General features: G+C 40.5%; 1 protein-coding gene across 2 annotated transcripts in view; it reads left to right on the top strand.

Annotated features, from left to right (window-relative positions):
- The window catches only part of Pgant2 (polypeptide N-acetylgalactosaminyltransferase 2), a 205876-nt gene that overhangs the window by 157649 nt on the left and 31588 nt on the right, over positions 1–16639 (top strand). The window lies entirely within an intron of this gene.

The following is a 16639-nucleotide window of genomic DNA, read 5'->3' as shown; positions in this document are numbered from 1 at the left end:
CAAGGGAGAACGTCGATGTCCGAAGCGGCAAAGGTGAGAAAATTTCACGGTGAATATCCACGAACGAGAGCCGGTCGTTATAAATCGAAGCGATGCAGTTAACCGAGTGGAGCCGACCGATGGAAATCGCGACGAACGATCGTCCAACGAGAAAAAATAAAAGGAATAGAAACTTGACCTGTCGATCGATCAATCCTTTTATACACTACTATCGGATCCTTCGAGAACAGCTCCATAGCAATTATCCGTCACAGGTGATTGCGAAAATCGCGGCTGATCGTTGGAAGTTCATGGACGTATCCAAAAAGCGATTCTACATTCTATCCGCCGATGCTCAACGAAAACGACGATTGAAAGGCTTCTCTAGAAGACACAGGTTCTCCTAATTACGCAATTCTTAAATTTCAATGATTCGATTAGTTTAGGATTTATTTTAAATTTTAGAGAATTCGATTACTTTCGATCATTCAATATATCTGTCTTTCTATTTTTTATACAGATCCTCCTAAATATATGAAAACCATTTGTATCAAGAAATAAATTACAAGTTTGTATCTCTACGACGAAATTTCGATTGACACGCTTGAAAATTTCACGTTTTTCTATGTCCTTGGGGAACCATCGTTGGAATATCCCAGCTGGAAGAATACGTATTCGTTTCATGGAACAAGAAAATTGAGAATAATCATAGAGGAATCATCGATTAGAGAAGGGCGAACATACATCAACATACGATTGCACTGTACCTTGTATTTCCCTTGATATTTTGTTGTATCTATCAAGCCATGTGCCGTGAATCATGTACCGTATATATATCGAATCTCCATATTGACAACATTGTTGTTATTCGTCGCGCACGTTTTTAACTTCTGCCTTCGTGGAAGCGCTCTAGGTTCCATTACTCTGAGCTCCGACGAAACGATTGACCCTTTCGATTAAATACGGCCGTTTTCGGGCTTCCCACGTATCATAGGATACACATGAATTAAAGATGAGGGATTCGTCGAAAGGAACCGAGAGGTTTTAATCGAGAAACATCGACGTTTCGCATTTTTAAAAATCGCCTATTCCATACGAAACGACACGCGAAATGTAGATATTTTATCTTTGTCTCTGTTTTTTTTTTTATTCCGATGAATTAAAACAACTCTGTTGGAAAAGAGAGAAAAGTGAGTCTTTTTTTTCTTGTTTTTTTCCCAGCTCGAATCGAGTCGAGTTACAGGCTTGATCAGACCTCGGAAACTAGCCTGGAAATCACGATGCCAGGAGGCAACAGGAGAATTGAGTTCGCGAAGTTTAGGGATCTACCAGGGTTAATGGTATTGCCTGGTTACTACGGGCTGTGCCTATCTCGTGCTAATAAAAACGTACCTCCTCGAAATTCTCGTCTCTCCTTTCGCGTTGTCCATGAAAATCACGATGTAAAACGAGTCGGTTTTCCGCTGTTTACAGAGGAGAGAACGAATAACGGAAAGAGGCGGTAGATGGGCGAACGCGCGTTGCTCGTGAAATTTCACGCGGAACGGAACGAATTAATTATCGAGCGACGTCGGAAATAAATTTGAAGCTCGGATCGTTGTCCATTCAGCCGCTGGGTAATCAATGGTTAATGGAAGCAATCTAATTTCGGTAGGGTCTGGCTACTTTTATGGACTCGTAATTTATTCGCTGTTTGCACGGAAATAAAGCTTCCTCCCTTCGTGTTGTTTGTACCGCTGCGCCGCTGAATTTACGATGCATTTTATTAATTGAAACGCTTTCGAAATCGGTTTTGATGCCGGTCTGCGTATCATTGAAAGAAAGAGACACGCGAGCGAGAGCCTATTTCGTTCGGGACGTGTCACGATCGATACCACTTTCAAATCGAATCGCTCTCCCCTTCTGTTCGGAATGCATTTTCCGGCGGCACAAGCCTTTCCGACTGTCTCCGCCGAAGCAGGAGGACCCTTCAATCTTCCAACCTGATCTAATTTCCTGGCCGTTCCACCTACGCTCGACCGTATCCTGTTTCACGCGAACAGACGCGTTCAACAAGTACTCCGGGACCGCGAACCATTTAGCAGACCGATCGAGACCGGTCCGAAGAAGATTTCGACAAATTCTCACTGCATTTGATGGGACCCTAGAAATATTTCTGCGACCTCTATCTTGAAGATTGGAATATCTCGTTTTGCATAAAGATTTTTCGGTCAGAAAAGCGAGAAACTTTGCATGATTTCGCTATGTATGCTGAATTACAGAGAGTTATAAAAGTAACCAAGTTTTGAACGAAGATTTTATCAAAATCGTAGTGTATTTTGCGAAGCTCTGTGGAAACGTATTCGCGGTTGAAGATTGAATACCTAACGTGATACAGAAGCTTTTTATTGAGAAAAATGGAAAGTTTTTGATCGTTTTACTTCTTGCTTCTATAAACTAGTGATGATGCAGAAATAACGAAATTTTAAGTTCTGATATGCGTGAAAAAAATTACGTTGCCAAAGGTATCGACTATGGGTAACGCGTGTGTTAAAACTCGATAGATTTGTTCGGGGAAACAAACGAATGTTACGGGATTGCAATAAAACGAATGGAAATATACGAAGACCAGACTCGTAAAGAATGTCGAACGCAATGTGCGAAATTGCGAACCCGTTAATATTCGTTACAACACGAGCTGCAAGGAGAATTGTTGTTTGAACCTGATTTGCATTCGAGCGCCGTTTGTAACATTTAGCAAACGTCGATTGCTGAAAATCCGATGGCCCAAATGTTATGTAAATGTTGCACAACTTCATTGAAAATATCTACGAACTGAACTGCTGCATAGATTTCTACGATTACTGTTATCACTCTCTCGTACTTTGACTTCGCACAAGCTTGCAGAAAGATCGAAGATCGCTTCTCTCAAAATTGTATCTTCCAAATTACGTTTTCTCTGCAAACTTGGACGACTGTCATAAAAAAATCCATTCCAACGATTAAAGAAACTTTGAATCTTTTCAGAAAATCGATATGCATAAAATTCCAATCTGAATACTGATCCTCTCAATTTATTTTCATATTGAAGAATTTTTTAAACGAAAAAAAAAGTCTAGCCACCGTTAGACGCGCAGTGAAATGCGTGTTAATTTAACAGCGTTGATTTAAATTCATTTTACAATAAAAGACGATGCAGTGACGAACTTCTGAATTCAACTGTAAGTTTCAACCACTGAGTCCTATTTTCACGAGTTAATAGTCAAAAGATAATATTTCTCTTAACATCTGTCCCTTTCTCTCCAGTGATTTGTTAGCGGAAATACTATTCTTTTGTCATGATTTTCCGTTTCCTCTGGCGAATATAATTAAAGAAGAAACACTGTTATAAGTATCATTGTAGCAAGTTCAAAAAGTATCCGACTTCCTCATGAATTATTCACACGTGGCGTTTCATCTCCTTGCTCGCGATTCTTGTCTCGATGTTCCTTAGACCGCGCGACCGGCTGTTTCCGATAATGGAATAGTTGTATCACTTATACGCAACGTTGGAACTTAAATATTTATGCGGCTGAATGCACACCAGCCGTTGCATTAAACATGTCAATGCGACCCGGAGACATCGTGGCCGGAAGTCGCGGTAGAAACTCCGCCGTTCCGCCACGTTCCTTACTTCTAACCTTCGATTTTAACAACACCATTGAAAACTTTGCCAGTGCCAGATACTGCGGACTAAGTTAACGGTTGAAATTTCTCTGTTGATTTTCAGATTGTAATTATTAAACTGAGGATATTTCTGCAAATTCATATTTCTACGAATATAATTAAAACAATGGAATCGAGGTAGAAAATTGTTTTACTTACTAGGTATTATAGAGAGTACTTTATATATTTTACACCTATAGTCTTGCATATTATATGCATTCTGTGGATTTTTGAACTTTCACATTTCCTACGAATGAATAAAAATCCCCAGTCTAGTAGCTATGACGGCAAGTTGCAATTATAGCGAATTTTTTTATTCGTACTGGAATTAAATTGTGTGCGTTTGCGCATTTACGGAAAATTTAAATTAATTCTCGGTATTCCGACTTTTCCAATTCTTGAATGATTCTTTCAAATAATAAAATTAACATTCTTCTTGGAAACTTTGGAAACGTTAAAAAGTGAATCCATGGAGGGGAAACTCGCTCGATATCCGGTAATTATTCGCAAACTAAGTTGAAGTGACACTAACATGAAAGTTCAAAGGTCGTAAAATTGATTGAACGTCAAAGTTTAGAAAATGATAGAGAACGAGAGAATCGAAAGGAGTTTTGAAGATAAGGATTCGAAACTTCAACCAGAGTGGTTGAAATGAACGAATGAAATATACCTTATTTGTGGTTCAGTCCTTGATGCTGGTTTCTAGCATTGGTATTCTTTCTGCAGTTGTTGCGGTAGCTGTTTTATTGCTCAAATTCCTTTTAGCGTTTGTATTGCTTTCTATTTTTCTTGTTTTGCTTTCTACAACTATTTTAGAGGTGTTCTGTCTTCTTTTATTGCTGCAACCTTTTCGTCAGAACTCTCATCTTGTTATCCGTATATGTGATATACATTAATATTTACTGTGATCGTGTTATCTTTAATATCAACGAGATAATTATTAATAAATGAGTAAATATACCATAATAATTATTATAATGAATTTTGCATGCAATACGGACTATCATCGAATTAAACAACGCTAGATGTTATTTAATTCATAGCTTTGTTATATCATTGAAATTACTACACACTTCTTGTTTCTGTTCGTTTGCTCTCGTTTGTCTGGCTATCGTGGCAAGACCCCAAAGTAACTCGATGAAATATTCAAGCATCGATGGTAAGTTACCCGAGCGATAATCCGGAAGAATATCTCATAAAAGACGGTACAGAATATTTTTTTCAGAAGCCGCAAGAAGTTTTGCGCCGTAGTGAATCAATATTCGGACAAGGAGTTTTCGAGTTGCCCCTCGGAAGTGTCCTTTGTTGCATAAAACATCGGATGGCTTGGATTTTCATTTCGCCCGGTCTCCGTGTACCTATTCGATTCCTCTAGTTCTCGTTTCTCTCAGAGTTCTTCTTCCCAGAATCGATCCCCGTCTATCCTTTTTCTTTTACGAACGTGATCACGTCGCAAACCTCCGAAGATATTGATCGTCCAATCGAGGAATCCACTTGATCGATCAGTGACATTTGCTCGCGTCTGAACTAACTCGTCTTATACTACTTACACGAATTAATTACGCGCCATTTAGCCTACATTCCAATTACACTTCGAGGTAAATAGACTGAAAAAGTTATTCGAACACTTGTAGACATGTTTTATGAACCTATATTATATGCGTTGTATGAGACATGTTCGTTAGCAGTGTTAATGCGACATAAAAGTTTTCCATCAAAAGCATTCAAAAATATCTGGGAAAACGACAAATTCCTTGTGTTACGACAGAGATACAGCATTTCGCAAACACTAAGTATTCTCTCCTATCGATGGCTGAGAAGTGGATCGTGCCAGATACTCGAAGACGTGACTAAGGAGGATGTCTTGCACCATATACTCGACCGACAGAATCTGATCGAGATACGTTCATACTCTCCAGTTACTGTTTACGATAGCTGACAATCTTCGGAGTGTAGGGTACACGCTACAATTCTAAGTAGCCCTTTAAGTTGTATCGACATGTACATAATATGTTCACTGCATTTCATCCATATAAACAATACATATACGTACGTGATAGACCATAGTTACAGCCGATATTATCAAACCAAAATGGGAACGTCTAAAAACCGTCTACCCCAAAACACATCTCCTTGAACGGACTTCCCTTTACTTTTCCCGAAAACTCGGAACATCAATTTTACGTGGCATGGCCAGGAGCAAACATGCAAGAAGCCTCGTAAAAGATGGTATCTTGTACACGTGGCGGTCGCAATAAAGCCACGTTGCGAGCGGTACTAAACATTGGCACACGTACGTATAAACGTACGAGACGGTTGCAGAGACTCCAATAGCGTGTGCCGGAGGAATAACATTGCTGCTCACTCCGGAACAGAGAGCACGCTCGTACTCCGTTCGATAAGGCTTGGGGATCGCGGGCAAACTGATTTCTCTCGGTCGGAAAACGCGGAGGACGCTCTAGGAAACTGGTCGTTCCGCGATATCGGCCACGATGGGAACTGCTTCCAATGATGATACGCGAATCTCTCCTGCACCCGTGAGATTCACCCGTATGCTTTTTTCATCTCTGTCTGTCTGTCTGTCTGTCTGTCTCTCTCTCTCTCTCTCTCTCTCTCTCTCTCTCTCTCTCTCTCTCTCTCTCTCTCTCTCTTCGTCCGTCGAGGGCCATTATTTTCCTCGGATTCCCGGAGCTGGAGAAGGTACGGTTATTGTGAAATATAATAGCGTACAACAACGACGGAACGCGGTCGCGGATTCGGCGATTGTTGACGGTTCAAGTGGCACGTGGATTTAGGATATCGAATTGAACGCTGATCGATTTCGAGAGCCAGCAGATATTCCAACGTGGTTGCCTCTTAATTGAACAAAATTGGCTTGCACGTGGCTACCCTCGTTTCGGAAATTCTTCCTTCGAGATTCAATGATCGGTTTGTCGAATTATATGTATTTTGCGCGTTTGTATTTAATATTAATCGTGGTTATTTAATTGTATTTTTGTTAAAATCTTCCTCATTGTCATCATCGACGTGTATATAGTTGGATCGTTCAGAAAAACCAAATTACGATTATTTAATTGTATCGGATTAGGGTCTTATCAGTCTCATAATCCTTGATATTGACGCGTTATGTTATTTCAAGAATATTTTTTAAAGATTCAATGAATGAATTATAATTGTTTAATTATATCTCATTGGGATCGTCGTTATTATCCTTAACATTGACATATAATATCGTTTCAAAAATATTGTTCAGGGGTTGGTTAATAAGAATTTTCTTAACGAGATAGAAGTAAATAGTCCTAATTAATTATAAACAATTACAATTTTAGTAAGACAGTATATTTATGCGAGAAAAAAAAATGAGAAGAAAGACGCGCACTAGTATCCCAGTTTCCATAGAATGGGTCATTGAATCTTCTCCTTTCTGATATACGAGATTAAGTGTGCATTCCCAGTGCACAGCCTCAGGGTGGCAACAAAAGAATCCAGAGCTTTAAAAAGCGAGTTGCGACCTCTTATCCTCCTCCGCTACCTGATCACCGCCACTTCGTATGCAACGCGAGCATCGATGTTATTTTTACGTGCACCTTTTGCAGCCGATTATGCGTCGCTTTTTCTTCTCCCTCCGGACTCCGGACAGTTCCACACCGGCAAACTTGCATACAGTCGCCCACGGTCATTTGATCGTAAAGTAGGGTAAAAGTTGATCACCCTAGCTACCTTTCGACCCATCGAATTCTGGATGAAAGAAGCGACATTTTTGCAAAAAGGATAATCCTTTTTTCGAAAAACAAGGACGTCCTCTTTATGGAAAAGACAATTTTTCGAAGCGTAGGAGAAGAGAAATGATAATAATCCCAGGACGTACCTACTCCCCAAGGACAGAATAATGAAACACGAAAAGCACGACGAGGTCGTAAAGTTTATTAACCGGCAAAAGGAGATCCCGGTGTATAGCGGTAGCTCTTCGGTTCTTTGGATTCTCATTTTTTTCTTTTTTTATCGTTCCACCTGCTGACGCGAAATTGCGGTCTTTTGTCGTGGCAAGGTGACTTCTTCGTCAGACCATCGACGATCGTTTTGCTCATCCTCCCTGTTCGCGAACCATGCTGGAAAGTTAATTTCGTTCACCGCGATGAACGGTTCCCATTGTTTCACCCGTCGTTATATTCGTATCGAGTTCTACCTAATAAAATTTACGAGCGGCCACGTGACGTTTCATATTGTCGAACGTGAACACCGAGGGTAGATTCATTATGACAAGCTTTGTTCCCGATTCTCTTTTCACTTTTCCATAAATATCCTCGTTTTTTTATCCGAATATCAAGCATTTTGAATAGCTGACTGTACTAGATTGTTATTGTTTCTTCGAAACGAAAAAGTCTGAAATTACAGCGAATTGACTTTTAAATTTTTTTTTTTACATGTCAAGCACAAAAGGTTTTTCCATCGCGTTGTTAGCGGATATAGAATCGATTGCGAATAAACAGGCTAGATCGATACAATCACACGTTATTAACGATCCTTCGTAATCCAATGTATTGCACGATTCACGACGGCGATGCTCCATAATTAATAAAGCCATCGTGAATAGTAATATTGAATTTACAATGTTGATTCCCATTTCGAGCCTCCCGTATCTATTTTCGGCGGCAACTATTTATGGCGGCGATTAAAGCGTTTGGACCGTAGATTAATTCGAATGAAACCATGACAACCTTCTGTTCGAAAAGGGACAAAAAGTGCAAAAAGACCTGATCCACTAAGAAAAGTCGTTAAAGCGCGGGCTGTCTGTTAGAAACTACGGGTAATTAAGGAGTTACTGGGGAATAGTTGTTTTAGGAGAACAAAAGGTAGAAAGAGAAACAAGGAACAAGAAAAGCAAAGACGTTTTTGGTCACTTGAATTACTCGAAGTACATCGTATTTCTTTTTTTTTTTTTTTTTTTATCTCGTTCAAAGGGCTCTTTGGGTGATGACTTCTGCGGATGTGGAATCTTCGAGGGTCTAGAGACTTCAGATAAGAAGAGGCCAAGTTTTCGCGAATTTATGCGCCGCTAAGCAAGTCGACGATGTTTCGAGTACATGCGATAACATTTTTCAAGATCTAGATCTAGCTTGCTATATAAGATTGAGTTGGAATCGTATATGTACTTAATTATTGGTTGAAAGGAAAATAGAAAATTGGTTGAGAAAAAGTATTAATTTGAGTAACCAATACCAATTTGCCATTCGTGATATACCATTACTAGAAAAATGAAATATTCGTAAAAATGAATAATTCAAGCAGTAGCTTCGACAGAACTTCGATTCCATCATTTGCATCTCAGATCTGCAGAGTGACAAGCAACCGAAACTCGGTCCATTTGGAACTAATTGCAGAACTCGAAAAAAGATTGTTCCCTCATCAAAAAAACGTAAGAGGATAACTATCACAAAAGAGATAGAGACCACAGCGCGGCACTTTTTTACAGTTTCCACGTAAGCTTGGAACGTCATCTAAGCGACGGTCTAAGCACACTTGGCAGCCAGCTTTGAAGCGGCTGCTGTGCAAATGTGCTTCTACCAGCAAGTTTCCTATTCTAGGTTGGAGGCAATAGGCAAGCCGACAGAGGCGTTTTATTCGCTTCTACCGTTCCTCCTTTGTGCGTTTCGTCGGCGCTGGCGAAAATTGAAAAATGTCATTCGCCATTTTGTTCGAGATGCTGCGCTGGCGCGAATAATGCGACGAAACGCTGATAAAACGAGAAGAACGAGCATCGTAAATTGAGCTTTTCGCGAGCCAACACACGCACGTCTCCTGCATACACATGTTACATCTGGACTTTATGAATTGATATTACCATACGTGGTAGGCGAAATACGTACGCGTATGTGTATTCAGCGCGTTTACACCGAGCTTGTACGGCGAAACGAGGAAAAATATTAATGAGAACGTCAACGCGATGTTGCGTCGTGCGAATCTGCTGAACGTGGGCACACGCGGAAACATGACAATTTCTCATTGAAAATGTATAAGAAGCAATTAATTTGACCTCCTGTTATAGAAGCTGTGCATTTTAAATAAACCAGACCTGTCTTCTACAATACTAAAACCGTACAACTTCATTTTCCACGTAGATCGGTACACACCGAGAAGAAAATTCGATTTTCTCAAAAGTAAGGCTCCCAACGCAATTCCGTTATTCTCAATTTTCATCTTATTTCGAGTCATAGAATCTCTCTGACTTCACTTGTGCGACAAGTAGAGGATCACGGCGTATTAGATATGACTTTTAATCGAAAGAAATGAAGAAGCTCCCAGGAGGTAACAGAACCAAAAAAATACATAGTTTTTTCGTCTGGACGAATCGATTCTTGCGCGTGCCGGAAAGTAAATGCACGCATTCTCAGATGCAGTGGTTTGCACCTGGAAAACTAATCCTCCGGCTTACTGGCGACGGTATAATTGTGTTTGCTTTCCATTTAAGTTGTTTGCACTTCTGTTTACCTCGTCGCCTCTTCCGCTCTCGAGCAAGACGCGTCTACGAGCTCAACTTTCCGTCGCTTAGTTGCTAGCTGTTTCTCTATTCTTCGTCGTTTCTCCTTGTCTTCCCACGCCCCCGTTCTCTCCCTGTTTTTCACCCTTTCTTGCATAGTCGCGTTAAGAAATACTCACGCTGGAGTTAATTACGCGATCGAGTTTCGTACGCTTGCTTATTGGCCTCGCGACAAACTTGAAGCTCGCGTATGCTTAATATCGTTAACGTTTCCTAGGGAAGTTGTGGTAATATTAATGTGACATATATGCTTATTCGGGAAATTCGTCGAAAGATAAAGGAATTTTTTATGGTACAGTAAGAATTTTAGATCATTGACAGCTTTTTATTAAAAAAGAGAAGGCTCATTATTGATTAAAAAAAAAAAAAGGAATTAAATGGAGATAAGACATTCGCAACGATAATACAACTGCAATTTCTTCTACCCTTTCCGTCTCGATACAAAAAATCTGTGATCTATTTTCCGCAAGTAGAAAATCCGTTATAAGGTATTAAATCTCGCTGGAGCACCGTTTCCATGCATCTTCAGAGAGATGAATCATGAGATAAATGCATGTATTACTGCATCGCAAAACGGGTTTATAAATTAACTTTCCTCTTCACTCTCCGATCGCCTTTAACAGTACGATCGACCACTTTCCCTGAAGTCTCTCGGTACAGTCACTCGCGGCTTCAGGAAGTGGAACCGTGTCGGGACTGTGAGAAACACGATTTAGAAAACGAAATTCCCTTCTCTCATAGCCGATGTACATAACGGTAATTATACTAACCGCATGGTTTCTCCTTATCAAGATCGTCGTATGTAAGAAAATGATCAAGATGTATAAAACATTGTGCAGAAGATTTGAAATGAAACTAGTTCGGAGGAACGCGTGCGTGCGTGCATGCGTTAAATAAATCAATCGATTGTCGGTTAGATTAGATGCAGAAATTGTTAGCTGAAAGCAAATTGGAAAACACGAGAAACCCCTCTCTGCCATGTTATGGGGTATTTCTCGCTACCAATGACAGGTGAGTATGTGATGGAAATTGGAAATAGCCTAAATTGGAGCCGCGTATGGCGTGTATTTCCTCGACGATGACACGCGGAAATCGTCTCCGCGCGCGGACATCGGGTCAGACTTGCGTAAGCTATTTAATCGACGAATGTATCGGTTGTTTCGATGGGGATCGTTGCGGCACATTGTTGCGCTTGGCCCAATGACGACGGTTGGCTGATCGTCGGAAATGCTGCAAACTCGTTACATCCATTAATCATACTGCGCTATACTATAACGACGTTACAGGATGCAATACAACAGTGCTGCAACGATTTAGGTAGGATATTCTTCCTTCCATCCACCTGTCTGCGTTCACACTAATAATTTACTCGAATAATTTCATAACGGAGAATTATCGAATTAGAAAGTTTTAATTTAAAAAATAATGCACAATAACGCTAAATTTAAACTGAAATGAATTTCATGTTTGTGCACCACACTCGTTCCATATTTATCTATGATGGATAAAATCTGTATAAATGTCTAGAACGTGGCTACGAACACATATTTCAATATCTAAAATCACAAAGATCTTAAAATTGAACAAACGTAGGTACTCATCAGATCGCATCACTTAATTCACACCTGAATTAAGTTACCACTCCAGAGAATCGATTCTCATTCATCTTCAATTACTGTTTTTTTTATTTATATCAATTAATATTAAATATCATTTCCATTAATATCCACTAACCGTGTATGATTGCTTGAGAAAAGATCAGAGTTTAAAGTTGAGGCTAAAAAGTTTTATCCCAAGTATATTTCATTTACAAGGTAATAACGCACAGAACGGCAGTTCCATTGAAAATTTCCAGTAGAGTTAATGCTAATTAATTGTTCTCACGCAGCACTCTCGCAACGTTCATTTTTCCCTCTTGAAGCACACGGAAACAGAGGCCGGACCACCGCAAAACTGGCCCAGCTAATCCATACCGTGGAAAGACAGTTTTAGTTTTCGCTGAATAATACATAAACCGCTTTCAAAATCAAAAAGTTACACTCGACCCCGTACTCCACCCTTCGCGTCTCTTTCCTGGCTACGTTTTTCGTTTCTCGGTGCGAGTACTTAAAACGCGTACAGCTGCCGCTTCCGTGCTCCAACGTCCATCCCTCTGAGGACATACCGTGTTTTTCCACTCTTGCCCTGCCGTTTTTGCTTAACGACCGGGGTTATTCTCTGCAACGTTCACTCCCCGTCACGCTAACTCAATTGTTTCGAGTTTATTCGCCGGTAACATCATCCTTTGCTACGTAAAATAAATACAGGCTCATTTGCACGTTGTTCCTCATCGCTTTGAAAACTAATACTCTGCTGGTTTTCACGTCACGTCGATACCAAAGGCGTATCGTGTAACGTTATTAATAACTTTTTGCTGTAAATTATAATCCAGTGGCATTCGAATTATCGAGTTCACCTGTTAGAATCTATATGGATTAACAGTACGCCGATACTTCGATTTATCGATAGTAGGATTTTACTCTGACCGAAAGGTTGCCAGATAATAGGCATTGGAAAATTTTTGGGATTATACGATTTCACCTTTCGTTACTTTCACCCCCGTAGATGCTCTTCTGTGAACACCAGCACGCCCAGTAGGAAAAAGACGCATACCTATATGAATTAAGTACTTATCAACCAATTAGGACAAAACATAAATAGAAGGGAAAATTTGCAGATCGATGAGATACAGAGATACGTATATATGTATAACATAATTACAGGTAAATTGGTCATTTTGGTAATACACAAAGCAATACATGAACAATTCATTATTAAGTAGGCGAAAGACAATAGGGCGCATGACATTTCAGATAAATGGAACACAGGGAGGAACCCAATCTGTCTAATGCGGATGACATCAATATAACGTTAAATCATTATCACGCATATAATTATTTCCTTATTGTATTTACCGTACGACGTTTCATTTCGACAATTATTAATTCCATTTTATTATAATTCAAAATCAATTCCATTGAATTCTATCAGAACGTCAAATCACATCACGTATGCATCGTGAAATTATCATAAACGTCGACATCGCTCTCCGGAGGAGATTCATCTGTAAATCACTCGATATTCATAGCGGTGCGGTTCACGATCCATGAAAACGATCGACTACCACTCCGTCTCGAGTCATCGATGACGGCAAGCGCTGGACCGTGGAGAAAGTTCGCGCTAATCGATCAACTTTGCCCGTTCAACAGTTCGTGCGTCATCGTGACTGGGAGATACCCTTGTGGACCAATTAAGAACCGAAGGATTCCGCGCAGATCCACGGGGAAAGTTCTTCCTTTCTCGTTGATGTACGTGTTCGGTTCTCACGCACTCGTTTCTTGCGAAACCTCGTTTATTTCGATCCCTCTTCGTAAAACGTGACCCAATCTCTTCCCAGTTGGAAATGTTCTTTCGTTGCTTGTCTCTCTATCTTTATACGTTTACTTTTTCCGTTTTTCCGCGGCGATTACGATCCACACTTGACTCTCAGTGGTTTCTTCACTCGTAGAATAGCAATTTATAAATTTTTGTATATCGGACGTTACAAATGAAAGATATTTTATTTATACTGTATGGGTGTTTTACAAGCAAAACTGATCCAGTTTTTATTAATCTCTTCATTTCATTACATAAACATACGATTAATATTTAATTCTCAAGAAACAAATGATTGACTTCCATATGTTCATTCATTGCAAAAAGGTCATTACATACCATTTACCATTGTAAATTCTAAGGTATATTTAAGAAAAACAATATAACATCATTTTCTGTTCTTTTTAACTTACGGATCACATTCGCTGCCCTTTGAAGAAAAATTTTTTAATTCAATAAATTGCCATTCAATTTCGCATTAAAGCTTTTCAAAGTAAACCTCAAGTGTTTTTCTGATAATATTTGAATTAATAATATTCTATATAATTATAATATCTCTGATATTTCTACGTTAATTTATTGTCTAGGATCACATCTTATAAATATAGTCTACATTTTTAACACCTCATAAATAATCTTTGTGCTACGGAGAAGCCATTCATTTGCGAGTGGTTCAAGCTGCCACCGAATTACGTCGACGATTTCGTGTCACGATAAGAGCTGCTGCTAAAAACGTGTCTTCCACCGGGAGGGAAAAATAGCAGCGGCTGTGAAGTACAACGATGTCGAGAAGATAGCGGTTGAAAGAAGGGAACGAGGGAAGAAAGGGAGGCAATTGCGGGAACTTGCGAGAAATTACATCGTGGAGAGCGGCGAAAGATGTCGAAGAGCAGAGGGATAGATCCAGGCTGCGATCTTCTAAAAAATTATGCGAAATTAGATTTTAAATTCCTAGGGAAGCAGCGTTGCTAGCATCCGCCACAACCCTCTCCGGCCCGAATTATGGGGAAAGTAGAGAAAGCCAGGCCGTGGCGCGCCTTAAGCAGATGCAATTCTCTGTGGCGTTATGGCACCCGGATGTCGGTCAGAGGGTGAGAAAAGGAAGGACAGGGGAAAGGAAATCGGGGCTATGGAGAAAATCGACCATGGCCTCTCGATTTTATTTCAAGGATATTCTTCGATTTCCGCGCGTTATCCTCCTAATGCTTGCAAATAGAAATCAGCAGAGAAGGTTCGGGAGCTGGAAATGATTCGGCACCCTCCGATCCCGAGGATTTTACCCCGTGATCGGCATCTCCTTAGCGATCTCGGGCGTTTCATTTGAATTTTCGAAGAGATTTACATCGAAAGTACCGCCGTTAAATGCGTGGAAACGTTGCACGTTAGTAAGAACGTATTTCTTTATGCATATTACTTTTTATCATAATGTTTGGTAAATGTTAATTAACGTAGGATGATGTTGATATAGGAAGAAATCACGGCTCAGAAATAAATTTAAGAAACGAGTAGAAGTCTTAATATCCCAAAAAAATGTCTCGTGCTTCCTTTTCTTTCTATCATAAAACTACACACCTAAGTATGGTCAAAGCATTGGCAGCTACGTAAGTTACCAAGGGTTTCCCCAATAGTGCTATATTCCGCCCCTGTCGAACCTCGCTTCCCTTTCGCAATCCTTTTTCCGCCATCTCTCTTAAATCTACGTGACGAAATAACGAACACGTTCTTTCTACAAACAAAATATACAGCTACAAAAACGAAACACTAATTCACAGCAATTAAACCCGAGCAAAACTTGGTCAATTACAACGTGCGACAAACTGAATGTTATCGATCAGAGCACGATCCCGGAACGCAACACCTAGTTGAAAAACTCGTCACACTCGACGGTTATTCTTCATCCACGAGCAAATTCCAACGTGATAGAAAAAAATTTACCAAAGTTTCAAGCGATCGACGAAGCGATACAACATCGTTTTGACAAAATTACCAGGCGATGCACACTTAATCGAGCATCAACGATTACGCTCGGCCGTGGAGTCATCGTTTCGAGCGTAACAGCGAGTATTTCAGGCACGTGATAGCCACGATAATGCGTCGCAGCTGCAAATTAGACAGTGGCACGAGCGAGTGCGATCCAATTTGTTTGCTAACGGTCTGCAGTGGCTGTAAACGAGGAGGATGAAGCAAAAGAGGGGTTGAAATCGTGCGCAATTTCGCGAATTCGAGCAGGCTCTGTGAATCCGGCTTAACGAGATTATCGGCCAGGTACAAATTCGCGCAGCTCGGCCAACGAGACGCGTCTGGAAAAACTAAATTTTCGATTTCCGAGCCGGAAGCGAGCGATTAACAGCACCATCGGAGCGTACGCGAAACCGCGGTTCGCTTTCACGTGCGAACGCGCCATAATCGTCGCGGTCAAACAGAGGGACGTCCATAATGCGCGCGTCCACTAGGCCACGTGCTTCCATGACGAAATCGTTTGCCTCTGATTTGCATAATTCACCAGGCCTCGGCCGTGTACGCGTGAACACTGCACATTCCGCCAACACGAATTCAACGTCCAACTGTATATGTGCAATCACGCGCGTGCGAGTAGTGAGACGCGAGCTTTCCCGGAACAGGTTGAATTACGATCCGCTGAAGAATTTATGGGTTGGACGGAGGAGCCACGCAAATGCACGCGATTCGCGGTAAACACGAGAAACTTCGTTCTTTTCGTGGGTAGAGGGAGTTTCGCTTTCTTTTTTTATACTTTCTGTTCCTTTCGTTCCTGTTAGAGTTCTTTTTGTGAAGTCGAGGGAATTTCGAAGAGGGAGAGGAGTGGGGAGGGACGAATGGTAACCGTAAGACAGAGTTATCGTCGATATAAATCAAACGACGCAATAAAAGTTTGGAAGTAAATCTCGGAAGCAAGGGCGAAGCGTGAGGGATCCCAAAATTTTTGGGTCGAATGAAGTGGATTTTAGGCTTGGTTACTAACGAAAGTAAAACAAAATAAACTGAGAAAGTATTCAGTCGTACTTC

This window comes from Bombus fervidus, chromosome 8 (genome assembly GCF_041682495.2).
Source record: "Bombus fervidus isolate BK054 chromosome 8, iyBomFerv1, whole genome shotgun sequence".
In the NCBI taxonomy this organism is placed as follows: Eukaryota; Metazoa; Arthropoda; class Insecta; order Hymenoptera; family Apidae; genus Bombus; species Bombus fervidus.
The sequence above is the reverse complement of the archived record's forward strand: the minus strand, read 5'-3'. Positions and strand labels throughout refer to the sequence as shown.